Source organism: Mustela putorius, unplaced genomic scaffold, assembly GCF_011764305.1.
Source record: "Mustela putorius furo isolate JIRA1106 unplaced genomic scaffold, ASM1176430v1.1 tig00000275_pilon_pilon_pilon, whole genome shotgun sequence".
Lineage (NCBI taxonomy): Eukaryota > Metazoa > Chordata > Mammalia > Carnivora > Mustelidae > Mustela > Mustela putorius.
The window spans coordinates 3045997-3061122 of NW_025421341.1; positions in this window are offsets into that span (position 1 = coordinate 3045997).

Here is a 15126-nt window from a genome sequence, read left to right on the forward strand (position 1 = left end):
GCTCTCCGTTAAGCAGAGCATTTGTGAAAATAGTGGTCGGGGTATTCTAGGCAAAAAGGCTCTTCCACATGCAGAGGCATCTGAATGAGGGGCTTTGCTGGCGTTTCTCAATTAGAAATTGGAAAGAAAACAGAGTGCTCGGCTCAAGGCTCCACACATAAAAGAAACCCAATAAACGAGCTGATTGAGTTACCAACTAAGACAATAAATTCGATGTGCCGTTAAAGGCGAGGAAAGGATGGTAAATGAAGAGGTATTGTGAGAGGCAGAGAGAGGTTTTAAGATGATCCCTGTCAGACTCTACACCCTCTTCAAGGCCTTCCTGTCTCTATTAGGCAGCAAAAGACAGAGCTGATGATAGCTATTTAGCTGTATTGTGAACAGGGACAAAATTTAATTTCCTTTCTCTTTAGCCTGCTCCGAATGAGGGAAAGGGAAAATTACTGTCTATCGATTGCTTCCTCAGCCCCCACGAGAACTTTAAAGCCGGTGGGAAGATGGCTCAGGCGATCCGCAGGGCAAGCCGGGCAGCTCCTGGCTCCTGGCGACCTGGACTGTTTTTCCTGGCAGCGGGCAGATCGCTGCTTGAAGGTAGAGTAAAGAGAAGAGGGGAGAAGAGGCACACAGGCCTCTTGCCAGACACAGAACAGAAGCCAAGAGCCGTGGCAGTGATCATGATGCTTGGGAGGGGAGAGGCTCGCCCCTCACGTCCTGGGGCCACAGAACAGTTCTAGACCCTGTGAGACCTTGGGGAGGTGTGGGAAGGCCCAGAAACCACTGAAACTGGATTTCTTTCCTCTCCCATTCGGATGGGGGAGATGAAACTAGTTTTTTTTTTTTGTTTTTTTTTTTTTTAAATCCAACATTCTCGAACTCCTCCGCAATACGGTTAACCCTTTGTCCACTTTGGCAATACTGACACCACGGAAAGTATCTCCAGTTCTGTGGCGTCGGTCCTCGGGATTCTCTAGTCGCTCACCATGCAGAAATCTCTTGAATTCTTTGCTGGCCTCTGTTTTGTTCAGAATGTTTTTTAAAGAGTTGAAGGGGTATATTGAAGAAGAAAAAAAGATCTTCCACTCTTTAGAACATTTTACATCTGTTGACACCTCTTAAGGGCCAGAGTATGAGCCAATCCTAGGAGCCTGAATGTATAAAGGAGGAGGAAAGCGGCCGCGTGACTGACCATCTTTGTCCTTAAGAGCGCTTGCCCTCACCTCCCGGCCTCCTCAGGTGTCCCGGGCACCGGCTGGGGCCTCAGCAGCAGCCTTCCTTTCTCCCACGGTCCCTCCTCTGGTCACCTTCCGTGCCACCAGCTTTCCTGAGCAACCAGTGCTAGTCACCCGGGGCCAGGCAGCGTGTACTTTTTAATCCTGTCCTAAGTTCAAGCTTTCTGTCCTACAACTAAGCTGAAGGAGTGGAGGCAACACAAGGTAAAAATCACGATAACGATTCTTGATCTGAACCAGCTTGGACAAACAGCAAGAGAACAGTCCACACAGTGTCTGAGATAAAATCCAGACTCTCTCAACCTGGATTTGAGACCCAGGGTCCCAGTTCCCCGTCATGCCGGGCTATCCAAAGTCATAATAAAGGAGCAAAGGATTTTTCCTAATAGATGGCGAGCCAAAACAATACCTCAGGGCTTTGCCACAGCTTTCCTGTAGTCAGTCTCCTTTTGTAGCGGACAGTCGGAGGCGGTTGGCAATACCTTTGGCTTTGCCACTGACCCCGGGACAGAGGCAACAGAAAAACAAGGTCACGCAGTTGAAGAAGACATTACGAGATCACATCCGCCTCTACTGGCTTCTTGGTGCCTGTGAGATAAAGTCTAGGCTCTTGGGCAGGGCATAAAGGTCAAGGTCAAAGGTCAACAGAACCGGATCCCACCCTTCCCACCCTTCGTCCTCCCCCGCCAACATCACCCACGTGCCTTCCATTGGGCTGTTGCTTCTGCCTAGACACCCCTTGCGAGCCCTCAGAGCGTATCCCTGCCTTTCAGGGCTCACCTCAAACTCACTTCCTCTCAGAAAAGGAAACCATTTAGTCACTTCAACAGCTCTTAGCCCGTCAACTTAGAATGACTCTGTTGGCTTCCACGTGTTTTATTGTTCCCCAGGTGAGCTTCTCGAAGGAGGCAACGCGTCCTTTTCATCCCTGCTTCTTCGGGCTTTTTTATCACTGGCACGATGCCTGGTACACAGTAGCAAGCCTACCACAGTCATCTACGGAGTTAATCATTCTTGAGGTCAAAGTTCAGCTTAGATTCTCATAAAGCTCTTTTGAAACGTGAGCCGTGTTACATATCTATCTTGTTTTGTTTATCTAAAGATTTACCACCTGTTGGGGCGTCTGGGTGGCTCAGTTGGTTAAGTGTCTGTCTTAGGCTCAGCTCATGATCCCAGGGTCCTGGGATCAAGCCCCATATAGGTTTTCCCACTGAGCGGGGAGTCTGCTTCCTCTCCCTCTGTCCCTTTCTGCTCTGCTCTCTCTTTCACTCACTGTCTTTTAAATAAATAAATACAATCTTTAAAAAAACCTTACATCCTATCATATTTTAATGGAAAGAAATAACTGTAGGTGGCCAATAAAGATTTGTTGATTTGACTTGAATATTCAATGGATCAGTAAAGTATAAATTACTATTCACTCTAGCTGTTGCAAAAGAAAGAAAGAAAAAAGAAAAGAAAAGTGAAACGGACAGAGTGTGGCACTTTTATGACCACACACAGCATCCTAGTTAAGTTGTGCTGCAGTTGCAACCGCAATCCAAGGAATGTGGGCAGCCCCCAGAAGCTCAAAGGAGAAAGGAACAGATTTTCCCTTAGAGTCTCCAGAGGAAGCAGACTCCTGTCCACACCTTGATTTGGGTTCAGGGATACTGATTAGAGACTTCTTGCTTCCAAACCTGGGAGAGGATAATGTTTGCTGTTTTAAGCTACTGACATCTTGTCAATGTGTTGCAGTAGCCACAGGAAATGAACACAAGAGGTGTTGAGGTGCTGGGCCAGTCATGAGGGAGGAAGCCACAGAACTCTCTGGGACGACTTCAGCTTCTACAGGATATAACGGACTACAGACACACCAAGAAGTGGCTCTAAATTCTCTGTTCCCTTCTGAGAAAATGGAGCTTGTTGTTGTCCAATCCACAAGACAAAATGGATTTGGATTGAAAGGTCTATCATGAACCTGAGGTTTTGTGTGAGTAAAACTAGACTTTAAAATGGTTGTCGGGTTTTTTTTTTTAATATAAAAGGGATGAAAAAACTTTCCACCTTAGACTATTAAATTAGGTAAGACCCTAAGCCATGAGTCACATCATTTTGTAATGGACCACATATTTTAGTCCATTAATAAAATTATGTGAGTATGTGGAAGAAATGCCATTCTTAAAATATTACTCAAATTTCCAGGCATATATTTCATATGATAAAGGGAGTAGGTTCAGAGAGGGCAGAAATTGAGAACAATTCAGACGGGCATTTCTTTGGATGTTTTTGGGCATAATGGGCAAATGATTCTCTTTCATGGTGCTATTTATCAATTGTGAGCTCTGACATACAACTAGTGAGCTTTTATTCTATTTTTTAAAAAGTCAACAAACTCCCCTCCCCCCAAACAAAATCAAAACAGCTCCCCCCACAAAACAACGCTTAGTTCCTAGTATTTCCAGAGCTCTTGAGTACTCTAGATGCCTAAGATATTACCCAATTATTTTAAACAAAATTGAATAGCAGACCTTTGCCTTCTCACTTCGAAAGTGCATTCAGTAAGTCTGGTCCTGGGAAAATCCATAAGAAATCTCGGCAGCAGAATTGATTTCATCTTAATCCTCTGATGATAATGTGTTCCCAAGTGGCAGTGGGGACATTCGAATTTTCTGCTAAAAATATTACCTGCTGACCTTTAAAAAAACTCCATTTATAAAAGTTGGGTTATTGGCACCTGTATGGTTCAGTGGGTTAAAGCCTCTGCCTTCGGCTCAGGGCTCTCTGTTCAGTGGGAGGCCTGCTTCCTCCTCTCTCTGCCTCTCTGCTTACTTGTGATCTCTATCAAATAAATAAATAAATAAATAAAATCTTTAAAAAAAAAGTTGGGTTATTGAGGTTCTATGATTGAGTTATACAAGTATTTTATATATTCTAAAAACAAACCCATTGTCAGAAGTATGTTTCTGACATAATGGTTTGCCTTTATATTTTCTTAATGATGTCTTTTGATGAGCAGAAGTCTTTAATTGGGAAGAAGTATAATTTTTTTTAAAGATTTTATTTATTTATTTGACAGAGAGAGACACAGCAAGAGAGGGAACACAAGCAGGTAGAGGGAGAGGGAGAAACAGGCTTCCTACTGAGCAGAGAGCCCGGCACAGGGCTCGATCCCAGGACCCTGGGATCATGATCTGAGCCAAAGGCAGATGCTTAATGACTGAGCCACCCAGGGGCCCCTGTGATGAAGTATAATTTACCAAACTTTAAGTCATGTTGTTTTATTCTTTATTCTGTCAAAGCACCCTTGCTTACCATCACATCACCAAACATTCTCTTATATTTTCTTCTAGAAGCTTTACAGTTTAGTTTTTACATTTAGACTTTATGATTCCCCTCAGATTAGTTTTGTGTTCGATGTGAGGAAGGGTCCAGGTTTATGTTTTTCCCCATGTAACTGTCCATTTATTCCAGCGTTACATGTTGAAAAGACTTTTTCCCCCATTGGAATGTTTTGGCACCTTTGTCAAAATCAACTGACAATAAAAATGTTACTTTTGGGGGCACCTGGGTGGCTCAGCGGATTAAGCCTCTGCCTTGGGCCAGGTTCATGGTCCTAGGGTCCTGGGATGGAGCCCCACATCTGGCTCTCCACTCAGCGGGGAGCCTACTGCCCCCCACCCCCTGCCTGCCTCTCTGTCTACTTATGATCTCTGTCAAATAAATAAATAAAATCTTTAAAATAAAATAGAAAAAAATGTTTCTTTTTGAACACTCTGTTCTCTTCCATTGATGTACGTATTTGTCCTTTTGCCAATACCAAACTGCCATGATTTGTGTAGTTTTATAGGAAGTCTTGAAATCAAGTAGTGTGAGTCTTTTTCAAAATTGTTGTGACCATTCAAAATTTTGTTTTCCCAGGTAAATTTTAGAATCAGCTTGTAGATGAAACAATAACAACCCAAAAACCAAAAAATAGCTCCCTTGGATTTTGACTGAGATTGCATTTACTCTACATATCATTTGGAAGAAAAATAACACCTTAAAAATAGGGAGTCTTCCCATCAATGAAAATTGTATTTCTCTTTATATTAGGGCTTTAAAATTCTCTCTAAAGCAGCATTTTGTAGCTGTAGAGGGTTCATACATATTTTAATTTATTCCTCTGTATCTTGTTTTTGTGATATATAAATGGCATTTTATAAAAAGTATTTTATAATTGAAGATTTAAAAAAGTTTTTTAAAAGATTTTATATTTTTCAGTACTTTCTACACCCAGTGTGGGGCTTGAACTCACAACCTCAAGATCAAGAGTTGCATGTTCTACTGACTAACCCAACCAGGTACTCCTGATGCTTTTAATATATATATATATATTTATATATGATATATTTATATATGCATTGCCAAGTGTAGGAACACAAAGCGGTGACCTATGGAAAGAGACACAGTTCCTGGCCATGAGGAGAAGAGAATCTATTTGGAGAAACAGAATGGTGTGGTGGAAAGGGTTTCAGAACCAAATTTAACCATGTTTAAAACTGAGCTCTGCCATTCCCGTGGGCAGTTTTTAATCTCTCTGCACCTCAGTTTTCTTATCTGCGAAGTTATCTCACTTTGCAGCGTTGTCATAAAATTTAGAAATGGTCCATCTAAAGGACCTAGCATGTGCCTGGCCCGTAGATGTTCACTAAATATCACTATTACGAACCGCACATGGAAAGCGCACAGACGGGACGTGATGACCCTCTTGGGGTACGGAACCAGGACAGTAAGAGCCGGAAGCAGAGACAGATAGATTAGCCCTGCCTGTGGCAGTTGACAATTTTTGTGAAGAAAATTTTGACAACCAGGCTATTGGAAGGAAGTTTTTCAGCGAGGGCGGAAAAGGAGCAACAGGGAGACAGACTCACAGAAGATTCCGTGTCCCAGCCTGCTTGTGTGCAGACTACTTGTGGCTTCCTTCTATCCCTTTTGCTATGGACTGAGTTGTGTTCCCCCAAATTCATAGGTTGAAGCCTTAACCCCCAGTTGATTTTGGACTGTTCAGTCTCCATAACTGTGAGAAATAAATTTCTGTTGTTTAAGCCACCCAGTCTGTGGTATTTGGTTATGGTAGCAGAACAGGTTAACACATTTTTCTTCTTAGACGTTGTTTGGGGAGGCAACGTAGCCAGCTTAACATTTGTTTCCACAGCCTCCCTTGTATTTCTTAGCCGCCATGTGAGATCACTCTGGCCAGTGGGCTGCAGACAGAAGTCCCTGAGGTAGGAAAGGGTCAAGAGAAGGAGAATCTGGAGCGCCTGGGTGGCTCAGTGGGTTAAGCCGCTGCCTTCGGCTCAGGTCATGATCTCAGGGTCCTGGGATCGAGTCCCGCATCAGGCTCTCTGCTCAGCAGGGAGCCTGCTTCCTCCTCTCTCTCTCTCTCTCTCTGCCTGCCTCTCTGCCTACTTGTGATCTCTCTCTGTCAAATAAATAAATAAAATCTTTAAAAAAAAAAAAAAAAAAAAAAAAAAAAAAAAAAAAAAAAGAGAAGGAGAATCTTTTCCAAACAAAAGCAGAGCTTTTGTTCCTTCCCTCTCTTTCCTCTTCAAATGGAAATATCATGTAGCTACCATTTTGTTAAGAAAGCCACACATTAAAGATGGAGAACTAATGGGCTAGAAGGAATTTTAGTTCTTGATGACCTCAGGGAGAATTATCCTGAACTTTTACTTGAAGAATTGATTGTTTCAGCAACTGTCAGGTTTATTGTTTCTTGCCAACAAATCCTAACTCAAGCAGTTTGTGTGGGGAGGAGATGGGTATCTTTGGAAAATAGTAGAAGCACTGGAAATGTCGGTTGGTCAAGCTGTCAAAAGAAGGAGTTTGGGCTGTATCTTATAGAACATGAAGGAAGACTAACCTTCTAAGGTTTTGGAAAAGAGAGTGAAAATATTAATTTGCTGTTTTAAAAAAGATTAATGGTGCGGATGCCATGGTGTCTCAGTCATTAAATGTCTGCCGTTGGCTCAGGTCATGATCCCAGGGTCCTAAGATCCAGCCCCGCATCAGACTCCCTGCTCAGCAGGAAGCCTGCTTCTCCCTCTCTGACTCCCCTGCTTGTGTTCCCTCTCTCGCTGTCAATCTCTGTCAAATAAATAAATAAATAAAATCTTAAAAAGAAAAAAGATTAACGGTAAACTCAAGAGCAGGATAGAAGTAAAGTGGGTGAGACAAGGGGAGAGATCATTCTCGAAGCTGCTGTAAAATGTGGGATGCTAGTAATGATGGTCTAAAGTAGGGTGAGGGCCAGAAAGGAGTGTTACCAATGTAAGAGTGACCCTGAAGTGCTGGACTGTTTAGGGCTTAGCAAGTGATTGCATGTAGTAAGCAAGGGAGAAATTGCTGCATGTGGTAAGAAAGAAATAAATTGTCTAAGTGCATTTTCAATTTGTGTAATTGGGAGGATTTAATAGAAAATTGGAAACTAAGAAGAATTGTTAATTAGGGAGGGAAAGAAACTGACAGTTGAAATTCCAACAGTGACTTGAAATTGATGTCTAGTTTAGAGAAAACTAGAGATGGGAGAGCTGAGAAGAAAGCACCTATCATTTCTCAGGCACCTACTACTATGTGCATTTGACCCATTATCCCACTTTGTCCCCATGCCAGGTTTACAAGATAATATTACTAGCCATAATTTAGGGATGAAGACTTAGTCTCAGGAAGACTAAAAATACTGCCATTGACTCTAAGTAACTCAGATATAGAGCCGGGGAGGTGCGGGGGGGAGAAACGAGTCTGTCCGACCTGGTGAATCATCCACCGGAAACATAACATTAGAGTCATAGAGTTAGATGAAATCTCAAAGGAAAAGTAGAGAAAGAGTAACAAAGAAGACTGGGGGCAGATCATTGAAAACTTTTTTTTCAAGCGAAGAGCAATAACTACTATGGTCAGGAAAGATTTTGACAGAGAGTAGGATGTAAACAAATTTAATTATTATTATTATTATTGGACATCTTCAGTGGAAAGAACTCTATTTCTTAGATAGACAATCTTCTTTGAATTCTACTATGGGCAAATTGTTTAATTTCCCTGATAGTAGGTCCTTTCTTGTAGTGTGGGAACAATAATCTTTCCTCTAAGGGTTTTTAATGGGGAGTGAAATGAGGTGCTGAGTGTGAATGTCTGGCATGGATTCTGGTATGATAGGTACTCGATGAATATCTGCTAAAAGGATAAATTGTAGGTGACAAGGCAGTCTGTCTGGAATGTTTCTAGTAAGAGAAATTGCTTATTTTCTGTTTTCCTATAACTTTTTTCTTTTAAAGTTGACTTACACACACACACACACACACACACACACACACACATATTTTTTAAAGTAGGCTCCATGCCTAGTGTGGAACCCAATGCCAGGTTTCAACTCACAACCCTGAGCTCAAGGCCTGAGCTGAGATCAAGAGTTGGATGCTTCACTGACTGAGCTACCCAGGTACCCCATAGCATATATTTCTGAATACAGATTCCAGTTAGTTGTATTCTGGCACCTAAAGAACTTACTGCATGGGGGTGCTTGGGTGTCTCAGTCAGCCAAGCATCTCCCTTCGGCTCCCTGGGATCAGCCCCACATGGGGCTCCCTGCTTTGCAGGGAACCTGCTTCTCCCTCCTCCTGCTCTTGTGCTCTCACTCACTTTCCCTCCCTCTCAAATAAATAAAATCTCAAAAAAAACAAAACAAAACACCCCACCAAACTTACTGCATTATAGTCTCATTGTAACAATGGGCTTCTTTTTTTTTTCAAAGTTAATTTCAAACTGTATGCTATTGCAACAAGACGAAGAAAGAACAAAATTCAAAGACCTACTCTCCATTCCCTCCCTTGTAGTCGTGGTACCTAAAATCTTAGGAATATTGAAAATTAAGACAGGCCACTGGCTGGCAGCATCTTACCTTTTAACTGTTTTAATGATATCCTGTACATCGTGGGAATCAGTCGAATCTAACACAAAAAGAAACTTGCCTACCGCATCTAATGAGTTGCTAAGCCTTAAAAAGTCAATCACTTTAGGGTCGGACTTACATCGGTCCCTCCCTTCCGCTCCCACCCTAGTTTAGACCACTATTACTAGCATTCCAAATTTTTAAACTTTTTAAAATATATACATTTTTATTAAGTAATCTCTATACCCGACATGGGGCTTGAACTCACTACCCCATTATCAAGAGCACATGCTCTACTGACTGAGCCAGCCTGGCACCCCACTAGCATTCCAAATTTTATAGTGGATTCAAAAATGATCTACCTTTCCTTGTCTCATCCACTTCCCTTCTAACCTGCACATTTTATTACCATTAATCTTTTTTTTTTTTTTTAAACCAAAGACCACTCTTCAATTATGTTATGTTAGTCACCATACCGTACTTCAATAGTTTTTGATGGTAGTGTTCCATGATTCATTGTTTTCCTATAGCCCCCAGTGCTCCAGGCAGTCCGTGCCATAAACGCCAGTGTTAGAAGAGCTCCCCAAAGCTGGCTCTGCCGGTTTCTTTCCTACCTACCCTACGAGCAGTGCACCACTGAGGGATCATACGTCATGATGTTTAAGTTGCCCTACTCAATTCATCTGGTCATTAAATGTTTCTAAGAGTACTGTCAGGAGTGAGGGAGGCATTATTTCTATACCCCATTAAGGCTATTGGCACAGCAATGCTTCATGGGTATTTTCATGTTTCCACATGTCTTCGTGCCTTTGTTTCCCGAGTAAGGAAACTAACAGGCTATAAAGATAATGCCTCCTTTTCCCAGAAACTTCTACTCTTCAGTGCTGTTTCCTCCTGCCTATTTGCCAGAGGCACGCACTTACATTTTATGGGGAGATAAAACCTGGAGCCATCTGCTTACATCCCAAAGAATTGTAAAACATTTAGAAGCAAAGGCTTCTCTTCCTCTCCCAGGAAGTGAAGAAGGCAGCATGTAGCTCATATAAACTCCCAGATTCATAATTTCAAGGTTCCTCTCCCATGGTTCAAAACAAAACAAAAAAACCTCTTTCGCACAAATAAGGTTAACCTGGCTCTCCTGACATTGCCCTGATGGAGAAAAAATGGGGCAAGGGGAACCAACTGCTTTATGTAATAATAATCTGTTCACGATCCAGAAATCTTATTTTTGCTTTCAGGAGAATATAAATAAATATAGCTATTAGAGCTTTTCAAAGACAATGCCAAAGGATTACAAAATATATTCTAAATGAAATTTCTCCAAAGGGGGTTGTATGCTTTCTAAGTGGTGTGCAAGGCAACATATTAGGATGTGTGAGCAAAATGTAATTCATTTTCATCTTTTAATCAGATTAATACAGATTAATACATGAACATTTTACACATGGATTGATAACAGTGCTCTCACATACTCAGCCTTTATCAGAGCTGATTACACAATGTGTGTGGGATACAATCTGGGAGAATTCTATAGCGTGTAGAAAGATGACAGGGCACAATTACTGGTTTCATTTGTTCACTAAGCATTCTGTAACATTGCAGGATACATGAGCCAGTTAAAGGATTCATGGGTCATGTTATCAAGTATTTATTATAGAATCTCATTTTAACTATCACAAATAAGGAGTTTAAAAATACTTATAAGAAACTACAACTTAGAACAAAAAGTTGAAAATAATACTAGTAATATAAGACAAACCAACAAAAGGAAATATCAGTGCTGACATTTCTACCCTCTTAACAGGCTCATTAGGAATTAAACACAATAATTTAGTAAGATTTGACAAGACGCTACTCTTTTCTATGAAAGACACCAACTATTCAAGGCAATCTTGAGAAAGAAGAACAAAGCTGGTGTTACCATGCACCCAGATTTCAAACTATACTATAAAGCTATAGTAATCAAAATAATATGGTACCAGCACAAAAACAATACACAGATTAATATAACAGAATAGAGAGCCCAGAAATAAACCTATGCTTATATGGTGAGTTAATCTATGACAAAGGGGGACAAGGATATGCAATGGGGAAAACCAGACATCTACACGCAAAAGAATGAAACTGGACCACTTTCTGGCACCAGATACAAAAATAAGCTCAAATGAAGACTTAAGACCTGAAGACCATAAAATTCCCAGAAGAAAACAGAAGTAGTAAGCTCTTTGACATCAGTCTTAAAAATATTTTCTTGGGTTTGTCTCCTCAGGCAAGGATCACAAAAGCAAAATGAACAAATGGAACTACTTCAAACTGCAAAGATTTTGGACAGTAAAGTAAGCTATCAACAAAACAAAAAGGCAACCTAGTGAATGGGAAGAGATACTCACAGATGATATATTCAATAAGACGTTAACATCCAAAATACTTTAAGACCTCGTACAATTAAGTATCAAAAAACAAACAGTCCATGGGGTGCCTGGGTAGCTCAGTCAGATGAGCACCCAGCTCTTGGTTTGGGCTCAGGTCATGATTTCAGGGTCATAAGATTGAGCCCTGCATCAGGCTCTGTGCTCAGCAGGGAATCTGCATCTTTCCCTCCCCCTCTACATTCTCCCTGCTTGTGTGTTTTTCTAAAATAAACAAATAAATAAGTCTTTAAAGAAAAAATCCAACTAAAAAATGGGCAGCGGACTTGAACAGACATCTTTCCAAAGAAGATAAACAGATTGCGAACAGGTACATGAGAAGATGGTCAACATCACTAATCATCAGGAAAATGCAAATTCAAACCACAGTGAGATATCACCTCACACCTGTCAGAATGGTTATGATCAAAAAGACAAGAAATAGCAAGTGTTGGTAAGGATGTAGAGTAAAGGCAGCCTTGTGCCCTGTTGGTGGGAATGTAAATTGGTTCAACCACTATGTCAAGACAGTATGAAGGTTCCTAAAAAAATTTAAAATAGAACTACCATATGATCCAGCAATTCCACTTCTAAATATTCAAGGAAAACAAAACCCGCCAATTTGAAAAGCTATTTGCATCCCTATGTTCATTCTAGTTTTACTTACAATAGCCAGGATATGGAAGCGGCCTTTATGTCCACTGACAGATGAATAGATAAAGGATATGTGATATAAACACACGCACGGGACATTTTTTGTTCAGCCTGTTAGTATAAACATCCTTACAGAACTATTTGATACTGAAGAATAAGCCGGTTTACATATATGAATATTCAAATGAGCAAACAGCTCTATAAAACCAGATGCAATCATTTAGATAGTCTACTATGATTTAAGCACACTTAGAAAATTTATAAAACTGAACTATTCTGAACAGAGTCAAGAGAAGCAAATCAACTAAAAGTATTTCTAAAAGCTCGACTTGATTTTATAGAATTTTCCTTGAGTTAGTATCATTACTCTACCCATACCCAATATAAAATTATCTATTAAGTATAGTAAAATGCTCCAATTTATTCAATAACCTATTTTTCCTTTATCTCAGGATCATGAGTTCAAGCCTTACATTGGGTTCCATGCTGGGCATGGATCCTACTATTTAAAAAGGAAATAAAAACAAGAACAAAACCATCTCTAATCAAAACCTCTCTCTCTCTCGTGTGTGTGTGTGTGTGTGTGTGTGTGTGTGTGTGTGTGTATGTGTGCACGTGAAGTAATCCAGGGATAAGAAATTGCTCTTGTCTCTTTTAAAATTCAATCAGGGGCACCTGGGTGGCTTGATTAGTTAGCATGGGACTCAGTTTTGGATCAGGTCAGGTCATGATCTCACAGATCCTGAGATAAAGCCCAGTGTTGGGACTCTATGCTCAGCAGGGAGTCTCCCTGAAGGTTCTCTCCCTCTGCCCTTCCCGCACTCACCCTGGGGGTGCGCTCTTTCTTGCAAATATATAAATTAAGAAAAAAATTTTAGTCAGGGCACCCGGCTGGCTCAGTCAGTTAAGTGTCAGACTCGTTGAGTTCAGCTCAGCTCATGATCTCAGGGTTATGAGATCATGCCCCAAGTCAGGCTCTGTGCTCAACAGGGAGTCAGCTTGAGATTCTCTCTTATTTCATCTAAAATAAATAGTGCAGGCATGCGTGCTTCCTCTAAAATAAATCTTTTTTTTTTTTTTTTTAAGATTTTTAATTTGCCAGAGAGAGAGAGAGGGAACACAAGCAGGGAAGTCGCAGGCAGAGGGAGAAGCAGCCTCCTTGCTGAGCAGGGACCCTGATGCGGGACTCAATCCCAGGACCCTGGGATCATGACCTGAGCCGAAGGCAGTCACTTAACAGAGTGAGCCCCCTAGGCATCCCTCTAAAATAAATCTTATTAAAAGTTAAATCAAAGAATTGAGGGGCTTTTCTTTCATTGAAACATTTTATACTTATCAATTCCTTCAATTAGATCTCTGAAAGAAAACACTACTTAGGTATAGCCATTATGAAAGACTTTAGTTCTGTGATACGCATGCTAGGCAGACTGCTAAAATGACCCCAAGATTCTCACCCACTAGCGCACCCATCTTGTATCATCCATGCCCCCTGAGTGTGAATGGAATCTGTGACTATGACTGGAACATGATTATGTTATCTTATTTGGGAAATGGGACTCTGCAGATGTAATTAAGTTGGGTCTCTAGTTAATAAGGCAGGCAACTCTTTGTGCCCATGGGTTTTTGTCCCTGTGCATTAATAAAACCATTTTTTTTTTTTTGCACCAAAACAAAAATAAAACAACCCCACCCCACACACAAAAAACAAAAACAAAAGGGAAATTACCTCAACGGATCTGCTATCACCTAAGTCCTCTCTAAATCTGGGTCTAAAAAACTAATTCTAGGTCAGAGAGGAAATTCAAGGTTCAAAATGTGAAAATAATTCCGTTGATCTTGAAGGAGCAAATTGTCATTTTGTGGAAGGCCACATAACAGGGACACTGGGGAGCTCATAAAACAGTCCTCTGTCAACAGCTAGCAAAAAAGGAGGAATCTTAGCCCCTAACCTGGATATCGAGGATAGTAGTCCCAGCTGATACCTTGACTTTAAAAAAATGTGATTCTGAGCCAAAATTCAGTTGGTCTATGCTCAGATTTCCAACCTGCAAACCTGTGAGCAAATAAACAGGTGTTGTTTAGGGATGCCTGGTGGCTCAGTTGGTTGAGTGTGTGCCTTTGGCTTGGGTCATGATCCCAGCGTCCTGGGACTGAGCCCTGCATCGGGCTCCCTGCTTAGCAGAAAGCCCGCTTCTCCCTCTCCCTGCTGTTCTCCCCACTTGTACGCTCTGCCAAATAAAATAAAATATTTAATAAATAGGTGTTTAAACCTGTTAAATTTTTAATTTGCTATACAGCAATTATATGTATAAAATGGAAAGGCAGTGAAGATGAAGTGAGAATTGAAAAAGCGAGAAAACTAGTGGGAATGGTCTATGAGGCTTTCATTTGGATAATCCAGTAGCCTCCATATTAAGGTGTTTTCAGGATAATCTTTTATGTATCCAAGGAAACTATTAAAAATTCTAGCTGTATATCTCTCATTTTTAAAAATTTACTTCTGGGGGTATATTCAGTAATAACATGTACAATGTTAATTCATGCAGATGATTCATAAATGATATATTTAGAGATACTAGTTAAAATAGTTTAGAATACACTTATCAGTGTAAAAAGACACCTGTCCCTCAAAAAGTTGTCCTGCCCCACTTTTATTTTCACCCATTCTTTTTTTTAAAAAAAATATTTTATCTATTTAATGGAGAGAGAGAGAGAGAGAGCACGCACTCACAAGCAGGGAGAATAGCAGGCAGAGCAGGCGGAGGGAGAAGCAGGCTCCCTGCTGAGCGAGGAGCCCAATGCAGAACGGATCACAGGACCCTAGGATCATGACCTGAGCTGAAGGCAGCCACTTAACTGACTGAGCCACCCAGGCGTCCCGACTTTCACCCATTCTTAATGAGTTTTAGGTCTATACTAAATTCTC